We start from the raw sequence: 27,182 nt of genomic DNA on the forward strand, positions 1-27,182 counted from the left end.
CAAATTTACTGTCCTTTCTATGGACGCTGCATTGCTAATGCCTTGCGGTAATTCCTTTTTTTTTAAATTTTATATAAAGATGATATGATACATATATAAATGCAATCCACATTTTAGGAAGAACAAATAATAACTTTACGCTTATGTTACCAAAATAAAATATGATCATGCCTTGATTTTGAATTATTTAAATAGAGCAGTAAAGTCTGACTTTGCTTAGACAAAAGTCTTCTCACTTAACAGTAATGATGTCCAGTATAGAATATAAAGTCATGGTGCAATGGAGAAAGAATAAATATGGTGTCTGACTCCAATGAGCTTGGAGGACTGCATCCACACATCTCTGCAATGACTCCAATCCCTTATTAATAAAGTCATCTGGAATTGCAAAGAAAGCGTTCTTGCCGGACTCCCAGAGTTCCTCAAGATTCTTTGGATTCATCATCAATGCCTCCTCCATTTTATCTCAGACATGATCAATAATGTTCATGTCTGGTGACTGGTCTGGCCATTCCTGGAGCACTTTGACCTTCTTTGCTTTCAGGAACTTTGATGTGGAGGCTGAAGTATGAGAAGGAGCGCTATCCTGCTAAAGAGTTTGCCCTCTCCTGTGGTTTGTGATGTAATGGGCTGCACGAATGTCTTGACACATCAGATTGTTGATGTTGCTATCCACTCTGCAGATCTCTCGCACACCCCCATACTAAACGTAACTCCAAACCATGACTTTTTCTTAACCATACTTGACTGATTTCTATGAGAATCTTGGCTCCATGCGGTTTCCAATAGGTCTTCTGCAGTATTTGTGATGATTGGGATGCAGCTCAACAGATGATTCAGCTTAAAAATCGACCTTCTGCCACTTTTCCCAATGATCACTTAGAAGTCAAACTGTTATTTGTTGCTCTTACAACAGGGATCGACGACAATAATTTTGTTAGGTAGTGTAAATATACATACCTTAAAAAAAAACAATCTAAATATTAAAATCTTTTAAGGATTTAGGATGCTGATGACTGTTAAACACGTCATATCAGTCTTGTGAAAAGGGTCCATGATCAGACTCCATGTGCAACACAACTTCAGTTAATACTGAGGCTCTCAAGCAACCAATAGCCTCTGCGCTTTAAAGTGCCGTGGTCAAAGAGAAGCTGAAAGACTGGAAAATTGTTCAAGCTGAGCTACAGACAATAGATCAGTGTTCACCACACTGCCGCTGAGTCTACAGGCCAAGCAAATGCCATTCCTACACTTGAGTTTGAAGTATGTTTATGAAACATGTTTGATGGAATGAAATACAGCTTGTCTTTCAAGAGTTATGATACAGTAGATGGCAGCCAGGATCGTTTAAACAAAAAAATCAAGTTTTGATAGCACCACAGAGTTTGAAGAGGCTGTGCTCCTGTAGGGAATTACAATTACTGTTGGTGGACAGATATATAAAGAGATGAAGTAAAATGACATTTAAATATACTCTCACTCACATTTTTTCAGTTTATACCTTTCAACCCAAGATCATTCTGAAAACGTACCCCTATAAGCATTTCCACATTAACAATTGTTGTACAATGACTTGACTAATTAACAATTTGCCTAGTTACATTATTAAGCCTTTAAATTGCACTTTAAGCTAAATACTAGTATCCTTAATATTTAATATATTAGTATTAAGGTATTAAGGTGGTACTAAGTATAAAATATGATGTGCTGTCATCATGGCAAAGACAATCGAAGTTAATAATTAGAAATTAGCTGTTAGAAAAATAATAATATAGGCCCATTAGGTGCTCACAAAATACCTCTAGGTCTTTAAGGGTTAAAACTATTACTTAAACTAAATGTGTTCTCTCTATTAAACAACATCATATATATTTTTCTATGTATAATTTTATATATAATTATTGCAGAAGAAATAAAATAAATAAAAATACTAGTAAATAAATCAGTTAACACTAATACAAAAGTGTTTTAGCTCACAAGCAGCAGCAGCAGCGCATCTTAATAAGCACATAACCCCGCTACAGCGCTAATGAATGCATGGTCTTCTAATTTTTCACACTTTCTAAACATTCATCTATTAAGCCCTCGGGTAATTTATTACTAAAGAGCTTCTTTTGCATTAAGAGCATTAATTAAGAGCTGATAACACAAGAAGAGTAAGTAGCCATGACATTTACATTTATGCATTTGGCAGATGCTTTTATCCGAAGCGACTCAAACTGCACTTAAGTTTTATATAACTTCATACATTCCCTGCATCAAACCCATGACCTTGGCTGTGTTTGAGCTACAGTAATGTCCAATGAAAGAAACCCAGCAAGACTGTTGTCAGTGTGATTAAAACAAATCTTTAAACCAGTCTAATTGGTTTGCTGATCTTTGTAGACAAGTGCTCAAATCTTCTCTAAAACTCGCCAAGCAGAGCAGCCTGACAAGGCTTGAAGACCAGCAAACTAATTTAGCTTAGTTTAAGCTGTTGTTCTCAGGAAAAACACGCTAATGAGCAAAAGACTAATAATGAGGAAATTACAGGTTTAATGAGGAAAGGGTTAGAGGTTTAAACCAGGGTTATTATAGTAAAGCTAAAACCATTAACAAACATGTTTCTTAGAAAAAGATAAAACAAAACATTATTGAAAAGAGCAATTCAATACATTTCTGGGTGCAGTCTAGTGAATGCCCACCAGTGTCACTAATAAATTCAACGTAATTATACATAAAAGGAGCTCTATAAAGTAGAATTGACAATTCTGTGATCTTTACTCAGCCTTCAATTGTTCCAAACCTGTTTGAACTTCATTCATAAACTAAAAAGGATAAAATTTATGCTGGTTTCTAACATTCTTCAAAATATCTTCTTTTTTTAGATGAATGCATGTTCATTATTGGGTAAATAATCCAAAATATTGATATTTGGAGCTAAACAGACAGTGATGTAGATGCAGTGGGCGGAGCTAAACAGACAGTGATGTAGAATCAGTAGGCAGAGCAAAACATACAGTGATGAAGATGCAGTGGGCGGAACTAAACAGACAGTGATGTAGAAACAGTGGGCGGAGCTAATAATAGAGTGATGTAGATGCAGAGGGCAATGCTAAACAGACAGTGGTGTAGAAATAGTGGGAAGAGCTAACTATACAGAGATGTAGATGCAGTGGGCGGAGCTAAACAGACAGTGGTGTAGAAATAGTGGGAAGAGCTAACTATACAGAGATGTAGATGCAGTGGGCGGAGCTAAACCGACAGTGGTGTAGAAATAGTGGGAAGAGCTAACTATACAGAGATGTAGATGCAGTGGGCGGAGCTAAACAGACAGTGATGTAGAAAGAGTGGGTAGAGCTAAACATACAGAGATTTAGATGCAGTGGGCGGAGCTAAACAGACAGTGATGTAGAAATAGTGGGCAGAGCTAAACATACAGTGATGTAAATGTAGTGGGCAGAGCTAAACAGACAGTGATGTAAAACAGTGGGTGGGGCTAAACTGGCAGTGATGTAGAAACAGTGGGCAGGCTAAAAAGACAATTATGTAGAAGCAGTGGTCTGAGCTAAACAGACGGTAATGTAGAAAAAGTGGGTGGAGCTAAACTGAAAGTGATGTAGAAAGTAGGTGAGGGTAAACTAGCAGTGAAGCAGAGGCAGTGGGTGGATTTAAACAGATAGTGATGTAGAAGTGGGCAGGGCTAAACAGACTACTGTAGAAACAATGGGTGGGGCTAAACAGGAAATGATTAATAAGCAGTGGGCAGGGCTAAAAGAGGATGATGGGAAAGCAGTAGATGGAGCTAAACAGGCAGTGATGTAGAAACAGTGGGTGGGGCTAAACAGATGGTGATTTGAAAATAGTGGTTGAGCTAAACAGTGATGTAGAAACAGTGGGTTTCAATATAAGATGTTTTTACCAAAAAGTGTTGCAGTTTTGAACTCACAGCATGTGTTTATGCTTGAATACAAGCAGTACAACCATCTCTTAAAAGTCAGAACAAGACAATTTTGATTTCTCAGTTCACGACTTCTTTAAAACAGGATCAAGCAATGACACAGGCCAAATTCAACCTCGCATCCAAAATGACCACAATGCAGTTGTGAACACACAGCACATATGATCAACACTAACACTCACTGAGGTGATTTTGTCAAACTCAAAAATGTCATTTTTTTGCAAGGTCTGGAAAAGTGGACATGCTGACACAAACACCCAGAAGAACAACTTGAGAATCTGAGTCACAAATCAAACTTACACTGTCTCTAATTAAAACAAAATAGTGACAGATGGAGCTTCCCAAAAATACAGTTGCAAGTTATTGTCCAATTAAGTGTGCCAGTCTCCCTCTACCTCTAAATGCAAATGAGCAAACGCTGCATATGGTGAATCATACAAGCTTTTTTTTTAATATGCAAAGGAGTAAACTAAAGTAAACTATCAAAAAACTTTGAAAACAATAACTAAATCTTTCTCAAAAGATACAGATGAGACGTGTACTATACATTAATGTGTTCATCATCAAAAATAAATCATTTCCTGTGTCATCATTAAAAAATGTATTGATATCTTATTTTTATTGTAATGTAATATGCATTTATATAGCGCAATTTTCTTGTATGGCTATACACCCAAAGTGCTTCACAATTGAAATGGGGGGGGGGGTCTCTCCACACCGCCACCAGTGTGCAGAATAGACTTGGATGATGCGATGGCTGCCACAGGACAACGCCGCCAGTGCACTCACCACACACCAGCTATAGGTGAAGTGGAGAGACACTCCACCTATTGAGCCAATTCAGTAGATGCAGATGATTGGGAGGCCATGATGGGCGTGGTTATCCCTTATTATGGTGGGCATATCCTTTATTTTCACATCACAATGTTGACAGGTATGGTGAGGGCCAATGGAGGGAATTAGGCCAGGATAGCGGGGTTACACCCCTACACTTTCAGAGAAACGCCATGGGATTTTTAATGACTCATGACTCATGTCTACGCCCACACGAAATCTGTGTGCACAGAATTCCGCAGATATCCACAGTTTTTAGCCCATCATTAATTCTGTTTATTTAATTGAGTAAATGTGTGCAAATCTATATTTATTCAGTTATTAAAATCATTACAGTCATATTATTGACTAATATGAAAATGTCATCTGATTTATGTACAATGCAGTTTGTACAGTAATATTTTCTATCTTTTAGTAGATATATTACATGAGAGACTTGCTTTGTTTACCAAATAAAGTCGATCTAATTGGATTAGCATTTTAAACATTAAATAAAAGTTCAGATATTGTTTTTTTATTATATATATATCATAAGAAATCCACAGATTTTTACCAAAATTCTCTGCGAAAACGTTCGCAGATTCCGTCTAGCCCTACTCATGGCTCATTCGAAAATATAGTCCCCTTTACTATACTGGGGCATTGGGACTCAAACAGACAGTAGTGCCCTCTGCTGGCCTTACTAACACCACTTCCAACAGCAGATGTTGTTTCCCATTCAGGTGCTGACCAGGCACAGTCCTGCTTAGCTTCAGTGAGTAACCAGTCTTGGGCTGCAGGGTCTTCCACTCTTCATGTAATACTTTCTCACATACGTAAATGTTTACACATAAAATAAATGTTTTACTTTGTGTTGTGTTTAAAAAATAAAATAAATAAATAATATATATATATATATATATATATATATATATATATATATATATATATATATATATATATATATATATATATATATATATATATATATATACATATATATATATGTAAAAGAAAAAAATTATACATATACATACACTTATTTCATGATTACATTTCAAAATTGCAAAATTTAATTTTAATATCAATTATTTTTATTTATAAATGTTAAATAATTGTATATATTAAAAATTCCCAAAAATCAATAATATGATTGGAATTAATGATTTTAATTTAAATGCGTCATGTTGTAGCAATTACATAATACGTTTGAAGAATGAATGCTGTATTATGATCATTCTTCCCACTTAGAACTGTACAGGATCCTGAAGGGCTTATAAAATATAACTAAGCACTGAAAGTGACGTATTAATTTCAGCAAAAATAAATAAAAATAAAATAAAATAAATAAATAAATAAATAAAAAATGATGTCAGCAAAAAGATCTATCAAAGTCGCCTGCTCCAAAAAAACACCTCACCACTGCTTTTAATTCATCATCCACCTCAACGAAGAGGAGGGGAGAGTCTGAGCAGATCTACAGTCTGATCCGCTGGGATGTGCTGGCGACAAACCCAAGAACACACAAAAACACTTATGCACAAAGGCAGATTACAATAAATCAATGTTGCTGCTCTATTTCTGGCGCCTTAAAGCCGTGTAAGCCAGTTTTAATGAACAACAAGAAAAGCCAACCTTTCGCAAATGAAAACACAGCTGCATCCATATCCAATATCACAGGTGTTATTTGCAGATTGATTACAGAGCCAATCCTCTCTATAAACATTAGCTCGCCCGAGGTCTTCCTTCCAGCCAGGTCTGAGATTTGTCATCATAATTGCAATTCCCACAATAAAGGAACAGATCAATTTCAAATAAGAAGACTGTGTCGTCTCGGAGCTTTCACGCAGTCTCTCTTAAGTTTTTTCACATGTGATTTCTTTCTCTAGATCGCCAGTGGAAGTCAATCGAGCTGAGAATGATTCCTCTCTCCTTGTTTTAAAGGTGACATCTGTGTCATGTATGAGTGTGTATGGATGATTCCCAGAGATGAGTTGCGGCTGGAAGGGCATCCACTGTGTGAAACATGTGCTGGATAAGTTGGCGGTTCATTCCGTTGTGGCGACCCCGGATTAATAAACGGACTAAGCCAAAAAGACAATGAATGAATGAATGAATGAATGAAATAATAACTTTAATAAATAAAATATGTTGGTAAGAATGTGGTGGGACAGTGATTCCCTTCTCTGCCAGAGACTGCTCTGTGGTTTTAAAACCCTTTTCAATTCGTATCGTTTAGACCTGGATCTTTTTTATATTGAAATGTAGTGTAGTTTACTTGTGGATGTCTGATGTCTAGCCTGCTTCCGCTGAGCTAGCTGTGGTACCTTTGCAACAGAGTCACGAGGTCAACACACAGAATTTGTCAGTACAGTTCAGCACGGGTGTCTAACTGTTGTTACGGTTGCCGTATATAAATAGGATTTTTGCATCCCGTTCTCTCTCTCTCTCTATCTCCATCTCTGCCTGTCGTATCATTTAGGTCCGCCTTCGTGAAAGCCGATTGGTCGGGAGACCAGTCACTCATCATTGGGTGACGTGGCGCGGTCACAAAAGGACGCCAGGGAGAGAGGATGACACCGCGCTTTTCCTTTGATACCGTTTTTGTGTGTTTTTGCCGACATGATTTTGCTATTTGTTGTTTTTGCTTAACTTTCGTTTGGATAAAATTATTTAGTAATATTTCTGCCCATTTTTTAACTACTTTTTGATTTTTGTACATCTTAATTTCGATTGTTTGTTTGTTGCTTTTTGGTCCAACTCTTACCTGGCAAACAAAATAAAGAGATCCCATTAAGAGTTGACTTTGTTCTCAGAGTAAGGTGGCCAGGGAAAATGTTGTACGACTTCCATCATACGACCACGTAGTCAATCCATTGTTTAAAACACCAGGTAAGAAATAAATGCCATTAATGAATTTGTTTTGTTTCATAGAGTTCAGTAAAGGTAAGATAACAGCGCTTGGCACTTTTTCTTTTCATGCTTCTAGCGAGGTAAGGGGTTTGTTTATGAGTTAGAATTGTTTTGTTATATTTATTTTCTTGATTTGGCTTCACTAGCATCCCCTCACTCTTGAGTTGACCTAATTTTGTTTGATATTTGTTTAATTCGTTACTTTATTATTATTATTGTAAATATTTCTTCTTATTGTAAATATATTTGGGCATTACTCTGATTTCACTTTTTTTTGTACATTAAATCACTTTTGTTGGCAGTTTTGTTGTTTGTGTCTTTTACTTTTGCCCATCACTTGTAAAAGTACCACACCTTTTAAGTGTTATTACTTTTACCTTAGACTAACATCAAAGAGGTTGTAACATTGTGCAGAGAACACTGAGTTGAGAACGGTTTGTAATCGTGCCTCGCCATTCCAGGCTCAGTGGAGAAACAACCGCAACTGTACCGAAGTGTTCTTAGAATGGTTCGGCACGATAGTGGAAAAGCGGCTTCTGAAGTTTCAGTGGGCTGGACCAACCACCGAGAAACATTATTCATGGAAACATTTGTCCTTATGCTAGCACTTAATTCTCTAAACAGTTCCTATGTACGATCATCACTTGTTGTGTGTATTGCCTCTTCTTGTTAAATCGCTGAATGTCTCCTCAATTTTAAGTTGCTTTTGACAAAGGCATCTGCTAAATGACTAAACGTAAATGTAAGTTGCTGGATATTGGCAGGAACTGGAACATGCTCAATGCTTACATTTCTGGTGAGTACGCTGGTCATGCAAAAACTGGGATGCTTTCAGCTTCCAGGAATTATGTACAGATCGGTGCATTAAATTGCACAACAATGGGCCTCGGGAGCTCATTGCGTTATCTCTGTGCATTCAAAACGCCATCAATAACATGCAGCTGAGTTCACCGTCCACAGCATAGGCCTACCTACGTCACCACCATGGGCCACTCAATTCACAACGTGCGAATCAGGAAAGCAGCACCCACATGACAGCATATATGCTGTCTGCCATCTGCCCTGTACAGTGAAAACTGGGATTCATCCGTGAAGAGAACACCTCTTCAAAGTGCCAGATGCCATTGAATGTGAGCATTTGCCCACTCAAGTCAGTTATGATGACAAACTGCAGTCAGGTCGAGCCCTAGATGAGGAAGACGAGCATGCAGATGAGCTTTCTGTCAGTTTCTGCAGAAATTCTTTGGTTATGCAAAACGATAGCTGCAGAAGCTGTCTGAGAGGCTGGTCTCAGACGGATTGTCTCGGAAAAGGTGAAGTGCTCAGATTTAGAAAAATGTGTGAACATCATTTGAGAGAAATAGGCCTTTTGTGTTCATAAAAATGAGAGCAAAAAATAAAGTGTTGCATTGATACTTTTGTGGCGTCAGGGTGGCACAGTAGGTAGGACGATCGCCTCACAGCAAGAAGGTTGCTGGTTTAAGTCCCGGCTGGGTTTTCACAGCATTTCTGTGTGGAGTTTGCATGTTCTCCCTGTGTTCGCTTGGGTTACCTCCAGGGTGCTCTGGTTTCCCCCACAAGTCCAAAAACATGCGCTATAGGTGAATTGGGTAGGCTAAATTGTCCTTAGTGTATGAGTGTGAATGAGTGTGTATAGATGTTTCCAGTGATGGGTTGCAGCTGGAAGGGCATCCGCTGCGTGAAACAAATGCTGGATAAGTTTGTTCATTCCGCTGTGACGACCCCAGATAAATAAAGGGACTAAGCCGAAAAGAAAATAAATTATATTTTTGTTGAGTGTATACATATACAATGCTCAGCATAAAATCAGAGTTTGGCCAACAAACATCTTTAGAAATAGAAAAATAATGCAAAAACAAACAAACAAACAAACAAACAAACAAACAAACAAACAAACAAACTACAGCAATTCTACTTTTTTTACGTTCCTCTTGATTTTTCTTGTTTATTAAAGACTATTTGCAATTTTATGTTAATTTAAGGGTAGTAATTTTTGTACTTTGATCTTAAGTTGCCTTTTTTTGTAAGGCTAGTTCCAGTTTTAGCTTTGGTACTGACTAATCTAAAGCATAAGCACAAGTGTATTATTGTAATTTTGCATTCAAAAGAAAAAAATAATTTCTATAGAGAGATTTGCAGGGATGACCAATTGAAATGTATTTTAAAATAAAAGACCAAATACCTCAATTTTACAAGTATTAAAATAAACTACAAAATACAGCAGCCACACATGTATCGAAATAAAATACCATATTTTGTATTTTGAAACTACTACTAAATACTTTTACAAGGTAGCATGAAATTTCTTCACAAACCTTCCATCAATAGGCATATTCGGTCAATCGCTGCACCATTGAACTGACTTCAGTGAAGTACACAATGTTTGACAGCAATATTGTTTCTCTGAGCAAGTTTAAGTCAGCTTCTCTGCCAACTCATTGCCCTCTACTTCTGTACTTTGAGGTTTTCATAAACTTTTGTTTCTCTTTTCATTTTAGCATACATTTTGTACACATTTAATACAGAAACTCCTGTTTTGAAGATGATCTCTTTAATCAATGTAAAAATCAGATAATGAGTTGGAATAATGCACCATATTTCTTCATTATGTTTCCACGCATTGCATGGCCAGTAAAATTGTGATCATGTCTTATTACTCTTATATTTTAAGTTATATTAAGGGTGTCATATGAAGAGGTTAATTAAATTCTTTTGTTCATAATTATTTTTTTTTTCTGGAAGAGTCTCAGTTTAACCTCTTGGCGAACACCAGTAAAACTTCCTCGGCATTTCTACCTGCAGCACTGAGACCGAGTATGATAATGTACTGTAGGCTCCACTTCTTAAGAACTGATATTTGATTCCATCTCATTTCTTAAGCAAGGATGCTGATGCTGCACATTCTTAGCATTGTGCAGTATACTATTTTCAATGATTGTTTACCCACTCTCAAAAAAACCCACTCTACTCTTTATGTGTGCATGATTTCCATCCATACTTCAAGCATTGACCACCTTCTTAATCAAATTTCTGTTCTGATCTCAAGCCTAGGCAAATAAGTGAAAAAGTGATTTTAATGTTGTCATCATGTAGATGTCTTACGAAATATTTTACAGTATTTTTAAAATAAAAAATACAAGACACTAAAGTACTTTGATACAAAATATTAACCCATTTTCATAAACTACATAAAATACAAATTGCAAAATACAATTTTGTATTTAGAATACGTATTTGAAATACATGTATTATAAATACTGCCCACCCCAGGATATATGCAGTATACATAGTTTACTACATTAGATGAACTAGGAATTATAATATTTGCATATACTTTTGTTACAGGGCTCGAAATTGCGACCATTTTGGTCGCATATGCGCCCGAAAATTTATCTATGCGACCTCATAATATATATATGGGAGCATTAGTGCGACTGCAGATAATGGTTGTAGTGCGACCTGTTTTGATTTTTTCTAAAAACGTGCTGAATCGCTCTTCCCAGCTGCTATATTGGTTTATATAAGCAGTCAATCACTCAAGGTATTCCGCTGTCAGATGACAGGGAAGGAGCTTTTATGATCACGGGAAATACAAACGGCTGAAGAGTGAAAACTTAAAGCACGCAGGTTTGCAAACCCCATCTAAAGTTGTGGCGCAGATGAGAGCGATCATGACATGTGGTGGATATTGATCCGCCAGCTGAGATCAATCGAGAACATGCTTTTTGGAGAAGGCGCCAGAATCTCGATGCGTTGCATTCACTTAGTGTTTAGCGCAAATGTCCGCTAAAAGTCAAATCTAATACTGAACAAATCATCGCCAAAGAAGCTCGCCTTTACTAAGTTTACACTGAAACTGCGGCTCATAACAAACAGCGGTATTGCGCCGGTGGTCATCGCAAGAATCAAGTTCAACCTGCTCATAAGTTGGGTCGGCTGACTTGCCTGCTTTTCCACTACCACAGAAAAATGAAGATCAGCTCAGACTGAACATTTAAATTGACACAAACTGAAACCAAAACTTTTAAAGAGGGATAGAAGTGAGACTTTACTTACTTTCTTTTGTCTATTCTTTCTTGAAGTGTATATTGTTATTCTTTTTATTTAGTTACTGATGACTGTTTTGCAGCTTTCAGCCTTGAATTTAATTATTTATTATAATATTTTGTTTGTTTTGTAGCAGAAATATTTATTAAACTGACATGCATTTATAAACAGCAGTACAAAATAAACATTTTTTACTGCAATGCTTCATTTTTGTTTGATGCAAACTATACATTTATTTTTCATAAAGTAACAGACTTTTTATAGCAGATAACTCGCATTCATGCACATTCAAAGCAACATCATAATGAGAAATGTAATTCATTGTTACTATTATTGTCATTTTCATCATCAGTAATATTTTATAATTATTCGACATTCATTTTGGAATTATTGCATACAAATATCAATGTCATCTCAGCATTAGTTAGATAATTGTTTCTGGTTTTTGTTAGTCCTAATTGATGTTGTTTTAAAATACAATAAATCCCTTAAAATACAATTTGCAGCGGTGCTCAATCATTTTTGGTGGGTGCTCCTAAATTTTTTCTGGTGCTCCTAAATTTTTGAAGTTGGGAGCACCGGTGCTACCAAGTTAAAAAGTTAATTTCGAGCCCTGTGTTACCTTGAATACTTCTAATTTGTAAGTCACTTTAGATAAAAGCTTCTTCCAAATGATTAAATGTAATGTACAAGAAAACTTGTTTTGACAAAAATGAACCAACAAAACACCATCAAAGTATTTTAATAAGTCAAAGCTCCAGGGAAAATGAAGCATGACAGGAATTGATTGGGCCAATGTGTGGCACATGCTGAGATAAGAATATATAAATATATATATTGGTAGAATTGCCAGAATGCAGTTGAATCTACAAACATCCACAACTGAGAGATGCTGATAAATAAGACACAGAGGTGTGCAGATGTTTAGGGAAATCAGCCTTATCACTTCTTCTGCGATATGTTATTGCCAAGAGCGACATGAGGCAGACGGAGAGTGTTTCTTAATATTGTGCTTGGTTGGGTCTGGGCTGTAATTGCAGGCTGCTGGACATCAGGAGCTCAAGGACGCAGGAGGGAAACTAAGGGCAAGAGTTGAGGAATGTGCTTATTGATCGTCCAGCTCTGTGGTCTGATCACAAACTGCAAAAACACAGGCATGCTGTGAAGCACATCTGTACTGGATGCTAAACTAAACGGACCCATCTGAACTGTCTGTACTTGAAACAAGCATGTGTTGGGTTGTGTCAGTGTGCAGATGCCACATTTCTGGTACTATATAATTGTCATGCTGCAATGTATAATAATAATAATAAATAAATATAATTCCAACTACAGCCTAATCATTATTTAATAAATAATAATTTAGTTTCTTTTAAAAATATTTTCCAAGGCGATATTTAACAAAGCATTGAATTTTTCCATGTATTGTAAGCATGGGATTTCCTTTTGCATTATCATTCTGGAGAAAGCCTTCTTTTAATAATAATAATAATAATAATAATAATAATAATAATAATAATAATAATAATAATAAACTTCCAATGCCAATATTACTAACCCTCCTAAGACTTTTTTTCCTTCAATTGGCTAGAAAAACAAACCAGTGATAAACATCTAATGACCAAACTAAACCAAACCAGACAAACCATCCAAACCCAACCCAACCCAACCCAAACTAAAACAAATAAACTAAACTGAAGTAAACTAAGCCAACCACACCAACCAAACCAAGCCAAGCCAACCAAACCAGACCAAACAAAACAAGTCATCCAAAACAAACCATCCAAAACAAACCAATCAAACTATTCAAACCAATTCAAATAATCAAACCACCAAGCAAACTACCAAAGCAAAGCTAAAACACAAACCAACCAACCAAACTAAATCAAAGCAAAGTAAACCTTTATACAACCAACCAAACCAAATTCAACCAACCAAAGAGAAATCAACCAAACTAACCCAAAACAACCACCAACCAAATCAACCAACTAACCTAAACCAAACTTCCAACTAAACAATCAACCCAACCAACAAACCAACCAACACCAAACCACCTACCAACAAACTGACCAAACCAAACCAAACCACCAACCAACCTACCAACCAACCAACTCAACTCAACCCAAACCAAACCAAACCAAACCACCTACCAACCCAAACCATAAACCAACCAACCAAACCAACTCAAACCAAACCACCAACCAACAAACCGACTAAACCACACCAAACCAAGCCAAATCAAACCAATCAAACCAAACTAAACTAAATCATCCAAACCAAATAAACATCTAAATAACCAAACCAAACCAAACCATCCAAACCCCATCCAAACCAAACCAAAACAATCACACCAAACAAACCAAGCCAACCAAAACAAACCATTCAAAACAATCCAACCAAACTATCAAAACCAACTTAAACAACCACTTAATCAAACCAACCAAACCACCAACCAAACCAAACCATAACACAACCCAACCAACCAACCAACCAACCAAACTTTTATACAACCAACCAAACCAAACCCAACCCAACCAATCAAACTAACCCAAAACAACCACCAACCAAACCAACCAAGTCAACAACCAACCTAAACTAAACCACCAACCAATCAACCCAAAACACAAACCAACCCACAAATCAACCAAACCAAACCACAAACCAAACCACCAACCAACCAACCAACCAACCCAACCAAAACCATCAACCAAAAACTGACCAAACTAAACCACCAACCATCCAACTAACCTACCAACCAAACCACCAACCAACCAACCAACCAAATAAATCCAAACCAAACCACCAACCAACCAACCAAACTCAAACCAAGCCACAAACCAACCAACCAAACCAAACCAAACCACCAACCAACAAACTGACCAAACCACCAACTAACCAACTAAATCAATCCAAACCAAACCAAACCAAACCAAACCAATCAACCAACCAACCAACCCAGCCCAACCCCTAACCAACCAAACCATTAAACCAAGCCACCAACCAAGCCAAAAAAAAAAAAATCAACAAAAGCCAACCAACTGATTAACCAATGATTATATGAATGAGTAATGATTAAATCCACTAATATAACGCCCTAATAAACTTCCTTTATACCATGAAAATACATCAACAACATGATCAGAACATGAACTTTAAATTATTTCTGATCACTAAATCAAAAGCGAGCTAGTGATGATAATGTATATACTGCACATAGTAGCTGTACAAATGCTTTATTTAGTTGTGAAAATATTTCATTATTTTTGTGACAATGCATTTCAGAACAGCTGAAGTATGTGCAGTCGACAGTCTGAGGTGAAACATTGAGAAACGTTGTGCAGCTTTTGACAGCTGCGGTCAAGACAAAAAAAAAAAAAACAAGAGCCAGAGACACAGAAACAGAGCACTGAGACAGCAGACACCTGATCCTGACCTGAACCCAGACCTGTTGCTCCAACGACCACACCATCACTGTTAATGATCTCACACAGGCAGAGGTGAGCGAACATCAGGCTGAATCCAGCTCTTCCAAACATTAACAACCAGCTCCACACGCCAGACAGATGCAGAGACTACTGGAAAACTTTTACAACACCAATCTGACTGGCATGATTACTCATATAGAACAAAAAAGATTTCTCTTTATATTTCAGAAACAACCCAAATCATCTCATAAACTCATGATGGTGCGAGACTGATCGATTGTAACCTCACAATCAAGCGTAACAGCTTCAGTCTTTTCTTAATTCAGCAGAACAGTCTATTTCCCTCCGGCTGCCACTGTTTTGATCAGGTTGTGTCGGGTCTGAAATCACTCTCGTGAGTAACAAACGAACATCCACTCAAAATATAGTGATATAAAAGTAATGCGATGAAGCGCGAGCAGGGCCGTCTCGCCTGAATAATGTATCAGTACAGTGTGCACATGCTCATCTCTCAGGAAATGTCAGAGCCCAAACCTGATTTCAAATGTCAAGTAAACACGAGTCTCCTCTGAAAGAGCTCAGGAAAATTGCTTGATTTCCTCGGTGTGGACTGATCAAAGCACTGGTCAGGATGATCTTGGCTGTACATTATCCTGCATTGAGATCTCAAAAGCGATATATCATGAAAATCGAACTTTATGTGGTATTTAAATGTATATAATGTCTATATTTGCAACCGTAGTACATCTACAGATGCAGAACACTTAAAATAATAAAAATAAACTTTGTTTTGGTAAGACTCTTTCTGCAAGCATGTGGGAAAATGTGCTGTTTAAATGTGGCTCTCCTATTGACTTGCAATGGGGAAGTGCTAATAAAATAGCAGTGGTGGAAAGAGTACTGAAAATCATGCTTAGGTAAGTACCATTACTTAGGTAGTACCATTACTTGCCTAAAAATGTAGTGCAAGAAGAGTAAAATTGTTGTAAATATTACTCAAAGTGTGACCTTTCAAAAGTTCTCAAGAGTAGTGAGTATTACACTGTAAAAAGGTGATTCATTTACATGTCATTTGTGGATGTGTGTAAACGTAACATTCTGTAGTACATTTAGTTATTGCACAGCAGGTACAAAACATCATAAGATGTTAATATTAAGTTAGATTTAGATTGTGGTATCAGGTGACCAAAATTTTAGTGTGTAGCCAGCGTCTAAAGACAACATTGTTTTAATGTCCAATAATAACTTCAAATGATGTTAATATTTGGTTGATTCTGGGTTGTGTTAGAAAGTGACCAAAATTCAACGTTGAGCCAATATTTTAAACCAAAGTCATATTGATGTCAAATACTGACATTTTTTTGTCAGGTATGGCAACCAAAATCCAACGTCTGATAGACGTCATAGGGGTAACGTCCACACAAGGTCAAGCTGTAACATCATTAAATGTTGATATTTGAATGATTTTAGGTTCACTGTTGTACATTGACGTGTGTCTGCTGGGTGTTTAAGGCCATTTCAGTCATCATCCATCCATCATCTTGTCATCAGTGACATCCATCTAAACAGCCTCTGGGTAAATGTGTGTAAATGTGTGTGTTTTGGAAGTCTACTTGGATAATTTTATTGCTTCCAAACAGTTTGCTGCAATTATAAATCATCCATGTTTTCAGGTATTTCATTATGATGCAATTTACCTCTTTACTTCTATGTGTGATTTGATTGGACAGGAATCACAAAGCTAATTTTTCTAATCTCCAAAGACAAGAAAAAACTAAATAGTGACTGCAGGTTGAAGGAAACCAGTGGAGTAAAAGTACTGATACTGCACTAAAACAATGTACTCAAAGGAAAGTAAAAGTTCACGTTTTTAAAACTACTTAGCAAATTACAATTCCTGCGAAAAACTACTCAATTACATTACATTACTCAATTACATTACAATCCTTTACACCACTGCTTATTAGATATTATTACACAGCTGTCTGGAAAACTTGTTTTTGACTGTTCAGTCGCAACATTCCAAGGTGTGTTATTCCCAGATGACAACTGCTGAATAACCCTTGCTCAAGTAGGAACTTCGAATCACCTTGTGATTCAGTAAACCATTTACAACCATATACTTACATTTACATTCATATGTATCTGTCACGCCACTGTTTTTGACAATTTGATGCTGTCTTGTAAATGAATAATACATAGGTTAGACTATTCTCTATTCAGCCAGTTTTGTTTCTGTCAGCTTTGCGATTTTGATATTTTTTGGCATAATCTTGTGACAATGCGCAGGATAGTGTATACTGCATGCAGCTGTTTGTCTTGCTGAAAGCTTTACAAGTAATCAAGGAGTAAATAGTAAATTATTACAGCTCAGATCATTGTTTTGTGTCCAATAGTTTTAGTTTGTAGCAAGTGGGATAACATACTTCTAGACAGCTGTTTTCTAAGAAAAGTCACCTTTTCAAGTTTACTTAAACAGTTTGTAGTTTCTGTTTACATCTTGTAGCAGCAAATTAGCAAAGCCTGTGATAGAAAAACATGGACGGGAGGTTTGAGCTGCTAGGGGGAGGTTGTGTCAAAAGTGAGGACCAGGGGTGGGGATGGGGTGTACAGTGGTGTCGTGGATGCCGTGGTCGCCTAGGTCACCTCTATGGACACTCCGGCAAAGTAGTGTTTTAGGGTGCTTTCACATCTGTAGTTTGCTTCATTTGGTCCGGAGCAAGGGCAATAAATTATAAATTGTTGCATTTTCTGCCGTCTTTGGGTCGTTTTCACACCACACTGCTGGTTTTAGTCCGAACCAGTTGAAAAGAACAAAAATGCAGTCATCTGACTAAATCCACATCTCTCATTGGCCAGATGTTGTTGAACATATTTCCTAAACTGCTTATCGATTGGTCAGAATTCACGTGCGGGAAAATGCCAAAGAACTCCAGCAAGTAAACAAACGGCAGACACAAAATGTCACTTTTTACTATGGAGGGACGACTGCTCTGACTGATTGAATCCCTGCTTTATACAAACTATACATTTTGAGAATGAAGTGTGGCCTTGGCTGGAAAACAATGTTTTAATGCATCGCATGCCACTTCAGAAGGAGGCGTGAATTAATGTAGCTAAACTGCAACATGGTCACCTTGCGGAAATATTACCAATGATTCATCAGGTAATGTGTTTTCCCCTCTCTCTCTCTCTCTGTTGGTAAAGCGCTGTCAACAAATATTTTTACTCCATATCCCATAATGCACAGAGCATCGGCCTACTACAGCTGGCTTAGTCCAAAAAGCATAGAGCTTTTTGCGGTTGGGTCTGTTTTAGTTCGGATCATATTCTGACCACAAATGAATCGCTCCAGGGTTCGTTTGAAACCTCTTCAAGCAGGTCTCGATACGCGTTTTTGGTCCACTTTTGGTGCGCACCTGAGTACAATTGCTGCATTCACACCTGCCCAAACGAACGGCACCAAGAGGGAAAACGACCACTAGTGCGATTTAACTAACTAAATAAGGCAGGTGTGAAAGTACCCTTAGATATAGAGAACGGCAATCTACACCATTATCGCAATAGCCAATAGTGTCTGGAGTGCACAATGCAAGCCAATGCAAATCACCTCAAAATAACCAACCATAAAAACTGAAAATCAATAAAAAATATTTAAACAAAAGAACAAAAAAAATGAAAATCAAAAAAATATATATTTAAACAAAAGAAATAGCCAACCATTTCATAAAAAAATAAATAAATATAATTTTTATTTTACTTATTAAAAGCTGCCGCAAATAACATTTCCATATATGCTTTTCTTTATTTGTAGTTTGAGCACTTCCCAAAATGCATTGTGTAGTAATGTAAGGTTTCCATCCTCCATTTGCTTAAGAAACTATTAAAAACCTTATGTGGCTTTATAGTAGCATTTATAACATAATTTTCTCTGACATATATTCTCTACAGTCATGTAATTAATAAATGCTCAATTGTAATCCACATTTCGGTCAGATGACAGATGTTTTTCATTTTATTTACCGTTAAGAGGATTGCACATAACATTTGTTAGGAAAGGTCAGCACATTAGAAAAGAGCAGTAATTAATGCTAGTCAATGTGTTCAGTCATATTTACTCCACAACAACTTCATTAATGTATCCATTAACTGTTCAGAATCATCATCGTTCAGTCTAGAAGTTGTTTTGTCTTCTTTTACATCAGTGTTAGACAGAAATCTTCAATCTGCTATTTTGTCATTTACATGGCATTTTGTCTCTGAGATTTGCTTGTTCAGTTGATTCTGTCAGAAAAGTGTATAAAGGCTCCACCTTCTTTTGTAAAGAAGAAGCTCAGTTGCATTTAAAGGCACACACACCAAAATAATATTTTTTTTTTTCTACTCGCACGCTGGGGACAAGCTATAATGAATGATCCTTGGGGTTTTTGAGCTGGACCAGACAGCTGCGATTTATTTCACCATTAAAAAAAGAGAGCATAATATGAGAGGAAAGTGAGCAGCCTGTGTCAGGACATGCTGAATTCTCCAGCCGAAAGAGTGTCGGCCTCCAGGGGCGTCTCACACATCACTGAAGCCCTAAATGACAAATCCTTCCCCTCTCAACTCTTTCAGCTAGTATAGCTCATATTAGACAGAAGACTCTAGTGCTGTATTGTGCCACACATCCATAAATCATAACAGCATTTATTCTTAACAGGATTGGCTGAATATGTCAACATCCTTTAAGTGAGATTGTAAAACATCAAACACAGTCAGGTGATTAATTTTGAGATCCTTAAAGACTTGATTGTTTAATTTGTTCAATTCAGCTTTATTTGTATAGCGCTTTTACAATGTAGATTGTGTCAAAGCAGCTTCACATAAATGGTCATAGTAACTGGATCAGTGTAGATCAGTTTTTAGTGTTTAAGTTCAGATTTGTCACATGTTAATTAAATCCCTTGCATATATTATTATTGCCAACAGCAGTGGTGCTACTTATACTTTATTCATTCATTTTCTTGCTGGCTAATCCCTTTATTAATCCGTGGTCGCCACAGCGGAATGAACCGCCAACTTATCCAGCAAGTTTTTCTTTTTTTACACAGCAGATGCCCTTCCAGCCGCAACCCATCTCTGGGAAACATCCACACACACATTCACACACTACAGATAATTTAGCCAACCCAATTCACCTGTACCGCATGTCTTTGGACTGTGGGGCAAGCCAGAGCACCAGGAGGAAACCCACGTGAACGCAGGGAGAACATGCAAACTCCACACAGAAACGCCAACTGAGCCGAGGCTCGAACCAGCGACCCAGCGGCCTTCTTGCTGAGGCGACAGCACTACCTATTGCGCCACTGCTTCGCCATAACGCTTCATATGTCAATTAAATTTTAATTAATAATTATTAAATGACTAATTTAGTTTTTCTACATTTTTACATATGCGTATTACATACAATACAGAATTATAATGTTTTAATATTTAGAATTATATTTTATTAGATATGCATGATGCGCGACGCAGTGGCGCAGTGGGTAGCACGTTCGCCTCACAGCAAGAAGGTCTCTGGTTCGATCCTCAGCTCAGTTGGCATTTCTGTGTGGAGTTTGCATGTTCTCCCTGCGTTCGCGTGGGATGCTCCGGTTTCCCCCACAGTCCAAAGACATGCGGTACAGGTGAATTGGGTAGGCTAAATTGTCCGTAGTGTATGAGTGTGTGTGTGTGTGTGTGTGTGGATGTTTCCCAGAGATGGGTTGCGGCTGGAAGGGCATCCGCTGTGTAAAAACTTGCTGGATAAGTTGGCGGTTCATTCCGCTGTGGCGACCCCAGATTAATAAAGGGACTAAGCCGACAAGAAAATGAATGAGGTATGCATATTATATATCGGCGGCCATATTATTATCGATCCGATACCAAAATCAGGCCGATATCTTTAAACTGATCGATTACATAATTGTTACGAACTGCCTGCCTCAGGCATGCGTGGGTGGAAATTGTTCAGACTTATGCACTATAACGGAACTTTACCCACATTGTTTACTCCTTCAAAGTCCGTTCTTTCTTTGTGTGGTTTTGCTGTGCGTCAATAACGCTGTAAGTAACCATGCTCCTTATCATTGTAGATATGTTTGACAGAGTGCCATTGTGCACTTTAGTTTAAATTGCCTCAGGAAAAACATTACATGTGTAAACAATAGCAGCGATGCACACGTGCTAAACAACTCGAAGGTTGTTTGTAATCTAATATGATTATTTGTTCTTATCAACACAATGCTTACCATATGTTGTTAGTGTAAGATTGTATTCAGTTTGATCTGTATATTTATAATGATTATAACGAGCGGACGTGGTGGCTATGACCACGCTCACACATAGTGATGTCGGCCAAAAAAAACCCATTTCAGTGCATCCCTATATCTGTTATTTATAATACCTACATAAATATATTGGTATGTAAGTTAGCTAAATGTAATAATAATAATAAATAAATAAATATATATATATATATATATATATATATATATATATATATATATATATATATATATATATATATATATATATATATATATATATATATATACTTATATATAATAATAAGCTACTAGAAAAAAAAAATCATCAGATAAATTTTTATAACCTATAATATAAATTAATATATATATATATATATATATATATATATATATATATATATATATATATATATATATATATATATATATATACATACATATACATACATATATATATATATATATATATATATATATATATATATATATATATATATATATATATATATATATATATATATATATATATACATACATGGAACGTGAGATTGACAGGCAGATTGGTGTAGTGGCAGCAGTAATGTGGTTGATGTACCGGTCCGTTGTGGTAAAGAAGGAGCTGAGCCCAAAGGCAAAGCTCTCGATTTAGCGGTCATTCTATGTTCCTACTCTCACCAATTGTCATGAGCTTTGGGTCATGACTAAAAGAACAAGATCTCAGATGAATGGATAAATGAATCAATAACTGAATCATTGAATGAATGAAATAGTTTATGAACTGAATAACTGAACTATATAGTTGATATACTAACTTAAAAATATATATATATATTTTCATAAAATTGTAAAAAAAAAATAAAAAATAAAATAGTAATCAAAAATGAAAGTAATAGTGGGTCATTTCGTCTATCTATCTATCTATCTATCTATCTATCTATCTATCTATCTATCTATCTATCTATCTATCTATCTATCTATCTATCTATCTATCTATCTATCTATCTATCTATCTATCTATCTATCTATCTATCTATCTATCTATCTATCTATCTATCTATCTATCTATCTATCTATCTGTCTATCTATCTGTCTATCTATCGCGATCTAGTCCATGTTAATTACACAGCAAATTCATCTGAGTTAAATTCTCGGTGTTGAAGCATTTCAGAGTAAAGTGTTGACGTTTAAGAGTTAGATTTTGATAAATGAATATAATAAGAGTTAGAATTGATTTTATTCAGTGCGAAATCAAGGAGTTAAGTTTTCAACACTTGGTGGTGTTATTTCCAACATCCGGGAATTCATGCAGCCCCAGTCACTGAAGAATTTTCCAGACGCCATTTTCTATCTGAGGTTTAGAACAGCAACTGGTGAGTCAAACTACCTAAATGTTGGTATTTTACTGACTTTCTTTAAGGAAATACAGTTGTAAACATATTGTTAAGTTAATAACTTTAGAATGGAGTGACAATTTTAATCTTCTGCGGTTCAATTATGGTCGTTTGTGTATCTAGCTTAACTGCATTACTATTCACTTCTTTTCAAGAATGTTTTTATATATGCTCACGCATACATAGTGCATAAAAACATCAAATGTACATGTTCAACACATTTCTGTCACGCTTAATGCCATTTTGTGCGTTGTTACCCATCTGTAAAATAAAATCGACACTTCTCCTTTAATTCGAAGCAAACTAGCGAGGGAATCCCCGGAGCAGCCTAACTTACTCTGCCCGGATGCTAACGGCAACACAGGATGGTTTCCATACGCTCTGGAGAGTTTCTAAAACATATCTGGTGAGTAAATGAACATATGCTTACTTGTAAAAGGCTTCCTGACTGAAACATATGATTGTTTGTTATTCGTGTACGTTAATTTGGTTATTTTAAACACCGCGGCCATTTTAAACTGGTTGATTCGTGGCCGTCCATATACCGTTAGTCCATAGACTCGCGTGATAACGTACGCTTGAATTATATTAAGTGTTGACAACCATTAAAGTCGGAATGTTAACATTAATGTCTTTAAATGACCGCGTTTGCACTTTCTCAGGCATTTAAGGTTACAGAAGTCTCCCGGAAGTTGCGGGACTAACGTCAACGTTATCCCGCAAATGCACAGAGACTCCCAGATGCCCAAGTAGATGCCCGCAAATGAATGATAATCTCCCGGAAATCGCGCGTCTACCGCCCGGTCATTAAACACTTTGCACACCCCTCTCCACCGCATCCCTCCCAGCTCTTCAGGTACGTCGCGCGCAAGTCACCCCCACCGCTCTTCAGGTACGTCGCGCGCAACTCATCCCATTGCTCTTCAGGTTCTCATCTCTCCCGCTACTTTTCCCAACTCGGGATGTCTGACGTTAGTAAGTTAGGCTATTTATGTAGTCAGGAACATCTTAGTCAAGCTTTTTCTCCCACATGATATTGTGCTTAAAACTATAGGCTAAACTTAGCATGTACTGTACACAACATTTCCTTTTTATTAAAGACAATTTAGTGCATTGTAAACAGCCACCTGTCTGTAAAATTAATCAACTGATTCATATTTGAGCAGCCTAATGATGATACAGGTTTGATTTGTAGATTTATTATCAATAATCAACATCTGAATCAAAAGATATCTGAAAATGTGTGAGGCATACTTTGTGATGTTCATCTCTCCTTTTTATCTGAAGGTTATGCATATGTGTGGATACTAATTTTTTGTTGTTTTTTTAACAGCCACAGTTCTCTATACAATACGCACGCACACGCTTACAGAAAACTGTTGTTTATGAAGTTTATGAATATTTTTTTACACTGTGGCCAATATTTTGGGGAAGTCAGCATCACTAAATGATATAAACGATTTTAAGCTCCTCTAAATTTTGCTCCAAGTGTTGTGTTAAATTCAGGATTCTGGACAGACAGCTGTCTGTTTTTCCAGTTCTAGTCATAGTGGTTAACCTAATTGTTTTTGGAGATCCAACAGTGATGTATGTGTTTTTTCTACTTTTCCATATCCTGTCACCTCAACCAGCTGGGAGAGTCAAGTTGTGGATCATCATGAAGATTTTCAAAAGGTGAGTTTAGATTTCTTGAATGTTTTATTTACTTTAAATGTTCTTTTAAATATATCATAGAATTTGATTGCAATTTGTTTTCAAACATTTTTCTTAGTCATGCTGGAGTCTTGAAGAGTTCTTAGATGAGCATCACCCTATATCCGTGCATCAGGAACCACCAGACGAGCGATCAGCAGCTGCTACATCATCATGGATAAAAAGGTCAACCTGTGGCTGGGAAGCACTTCATTCACAGGACATGCTTGATGAGATTTCCTAGCTCCAGTTTGTTTTCACACAAGTTTACAGCACTTATACCTTCATTTAAACTGCTGTGTTTGATATGGAGGACCAAGGAAACACCAGAAGTGAAAGATTTGCACGCCAAGTTGTTTAAAATGTAATTTCAGAAGAAAACTATGCGTTCAGAAGAAAACTATGAGTTCAGAAGAAAACTATGAGTGATGATATATTGAACTTTCAAATTGCTCTGATGAAACATCAAGTTTGGACCAAAGGACTGAAACAGCCTTTTTGAGCACTGGTCACACATATTTTGTTGATACTGTCTGTACTAATAAAACATTTAAAGCATATTTGACATTGTTGCATTTTAAAAACTGAATGAATTGTTGAAGTGGTGAATGTTTTCAAATAAAATGTTTTTTCTTTTGTAATTTACAGTCTATTAGACCTTTTTACCATATTTACACTCAAGAGAGTTGAATAAAATAACAATATATTGTAGTAAAAAAATTACTACCAGGCGGTGTTAAATATAGTTACATTTTTAACTCTGCCCAGAGTTAAAATTAACCCTTACTTCGGTGTCAATGTGCCAACCCTTTTGAAAGTGTTGATTTAACTCTGTTTTGAGTGGACCCCATGAGACACTTTCAAAGTGTTGAAATTAACACCCATAGAGTTGTTTTGGGTCCCCTTATTTTGCTGTGTAGGAAATCGCATAAAAGTTTAAACTGTACATTGATAACATAAATATATAATAGCTTCAATATTTAAAAAAGTACATTAATGAATTTGAAAAATGATCTTTTTCTAAATGACTGCATTTAAGTTACACATTTCATCCTATAGCTTCTTTTGGATGTATTGTACTAGTAGATGTGATTAAAATGTTATGACGCTTTAAATGTAGACTGTTGGTAAATCTCCACATCTGTGAGTCTGTGTGTGCAGTAGCAGCATGTGTATCTGTGGTTTTGTGGTGTTATTCAGTGCAATGTGCTTCATTATCTCTGTCTCTGTGTGTGTGTGTATGTGTGTGTGTTAGACAGCTGTGAATGAGCAGCAGACTGATGCTCCAGGCTCCAAGCCAGTCTGTGTCTCTCTGTTTATTCTGTGATAATGGCCGGGTGACTCTACGTTATTCTGCTCATTACACACATACCTCATGAACAAATACACAGACATAAAATGTTTATGTGACATGTCTGTTTACTCTCCTTATAATAACATGATTTCAACAGAGAGAGAATAATAGCTTTATAAATGCCAATAATCAATAAAAACGGATGAATATAAAAGCCTTTATAAATCAAAATCATTATTGAACACTAGAATAACATCAGATAAATGTAAAACTAGAATATCTATCAGCATTACACAGTAGTTCATACTATGCAGACAAAAAATAGGCAAAATATAGATTGATAAAAGTTTAATAAAAAAATTAACATCTATCTAATTACTGCATTTTAATACTTGCAAAACATAACAAAATGTAACCTCTGCTAAATTTCAATCAATCAATCAATCAATCAATCAATCAATCACCAACCAATTATACTATCCATTTATTCATTCATCCAATCAACCAACCAACCAACCAACCAACCAACCATACAATCAGACAAACATAAAATATAAAAATATATAATTATTACACACAGATGAATAAAATATAAATTGAAAACATTGAGCACAATAAAAACATCAGCAAAGTACATGCTCAATCAAAGTAGTTAATGCTACTCAATCAAAAAAGTTAAAGTATTGATTGATAAAACTTAAATAAATTAAAATTACCATATATCTAATTAATACTTTGCAAAACAAATAAAAAGATAGCATCTGCTTAATGTGTTGCTTTTCCAACCAACCAACCAACCAACCAACCAACCAACCAACCAACCAACCAACCATCCATCAAACCACCAACCAACCATCTATCAAACCACCAACCAACCAACCAACAATCCAACCTATCAGACAGACACAGTGACACAAATAAAAATATATATAATTATTATACACAGCTTATATATAGGGCGACACGGTGGCTCAGTGGTTAGCACTGTTGCCTCACAGCAAGAAGGTTGCTGGTTTGAGTACCAGCTGAATCAGTTGTCATTTCCGTGTGGAATTTACATGTTCTCCCCATTTCGCATGGGTTTCCTTCAGGTGCTCCGTTTTCACCCACAGTCCAAAGACATGCACTATAGGTGAATAATGTATTACATTTATTGAAATAATTTATTGAATAAACAAAATTTGACCAAGTGTATGTGTGTGAATTGGAGTGTGTATGGATGCTTCCCAGTACTGAGTTACAGCTGGAAGGGCATCCGCTGTGTAAAACATATGCTGGATAATTTGGCGGTTTATTTCACCCATGATAAATAAAGGCAGCCGAAGGAAAATGAGATGAGATTATACGCATCGATAAAAA

The 27,182-nt window shown here is 36.4% G+C and overlaps 1 protein-coding gene and 1 long non-coding RNA gene across 12 annotated transcripts in view; one reads left to right on the forward strand and one right to left on the reverse strand.

Annotated features, from left to right (window-relative positions):
- The window catches only part of b3galt1b (UDP-Gal:betaGlcNAc beta 1,3-galactosyltransferase, polypeptide 1b), a 370,122-nt gene that overhangs the window by 56,962 nt on the left and 285,978 nt on the right, over nt 1-27,182 (reverse strand). The gene's annotated exons all lie outside the window — the stretch shown is intronic.
- LOC141376035 (uncharacterized) lies at nt 22,770-25,446 on the forward strand. The gene is made up of 4 exons (XR_012385067.1): nt 22,770-22,816; nt 23,137-23,243; nt 23,500-24,511; nt 24,609-25,446. It is a non-coding gene; the product is annotated as an uncharacterized lncRNA (long non-coding RNA).

The sequence above is a fragment of the Danio rerio genome, chromosome 9 (assembly GCF_049306965.1).
Source record: "Danio rerio strain Tuebingen ecotype United States chromosome 9, GRCz12tu, whole genome shotgun sequence".
NCBI lineage: Eukaryota > Metazoa > Chordata > Actinopteri > Cypriniformes > Danionidae > Danio > Danio rerio.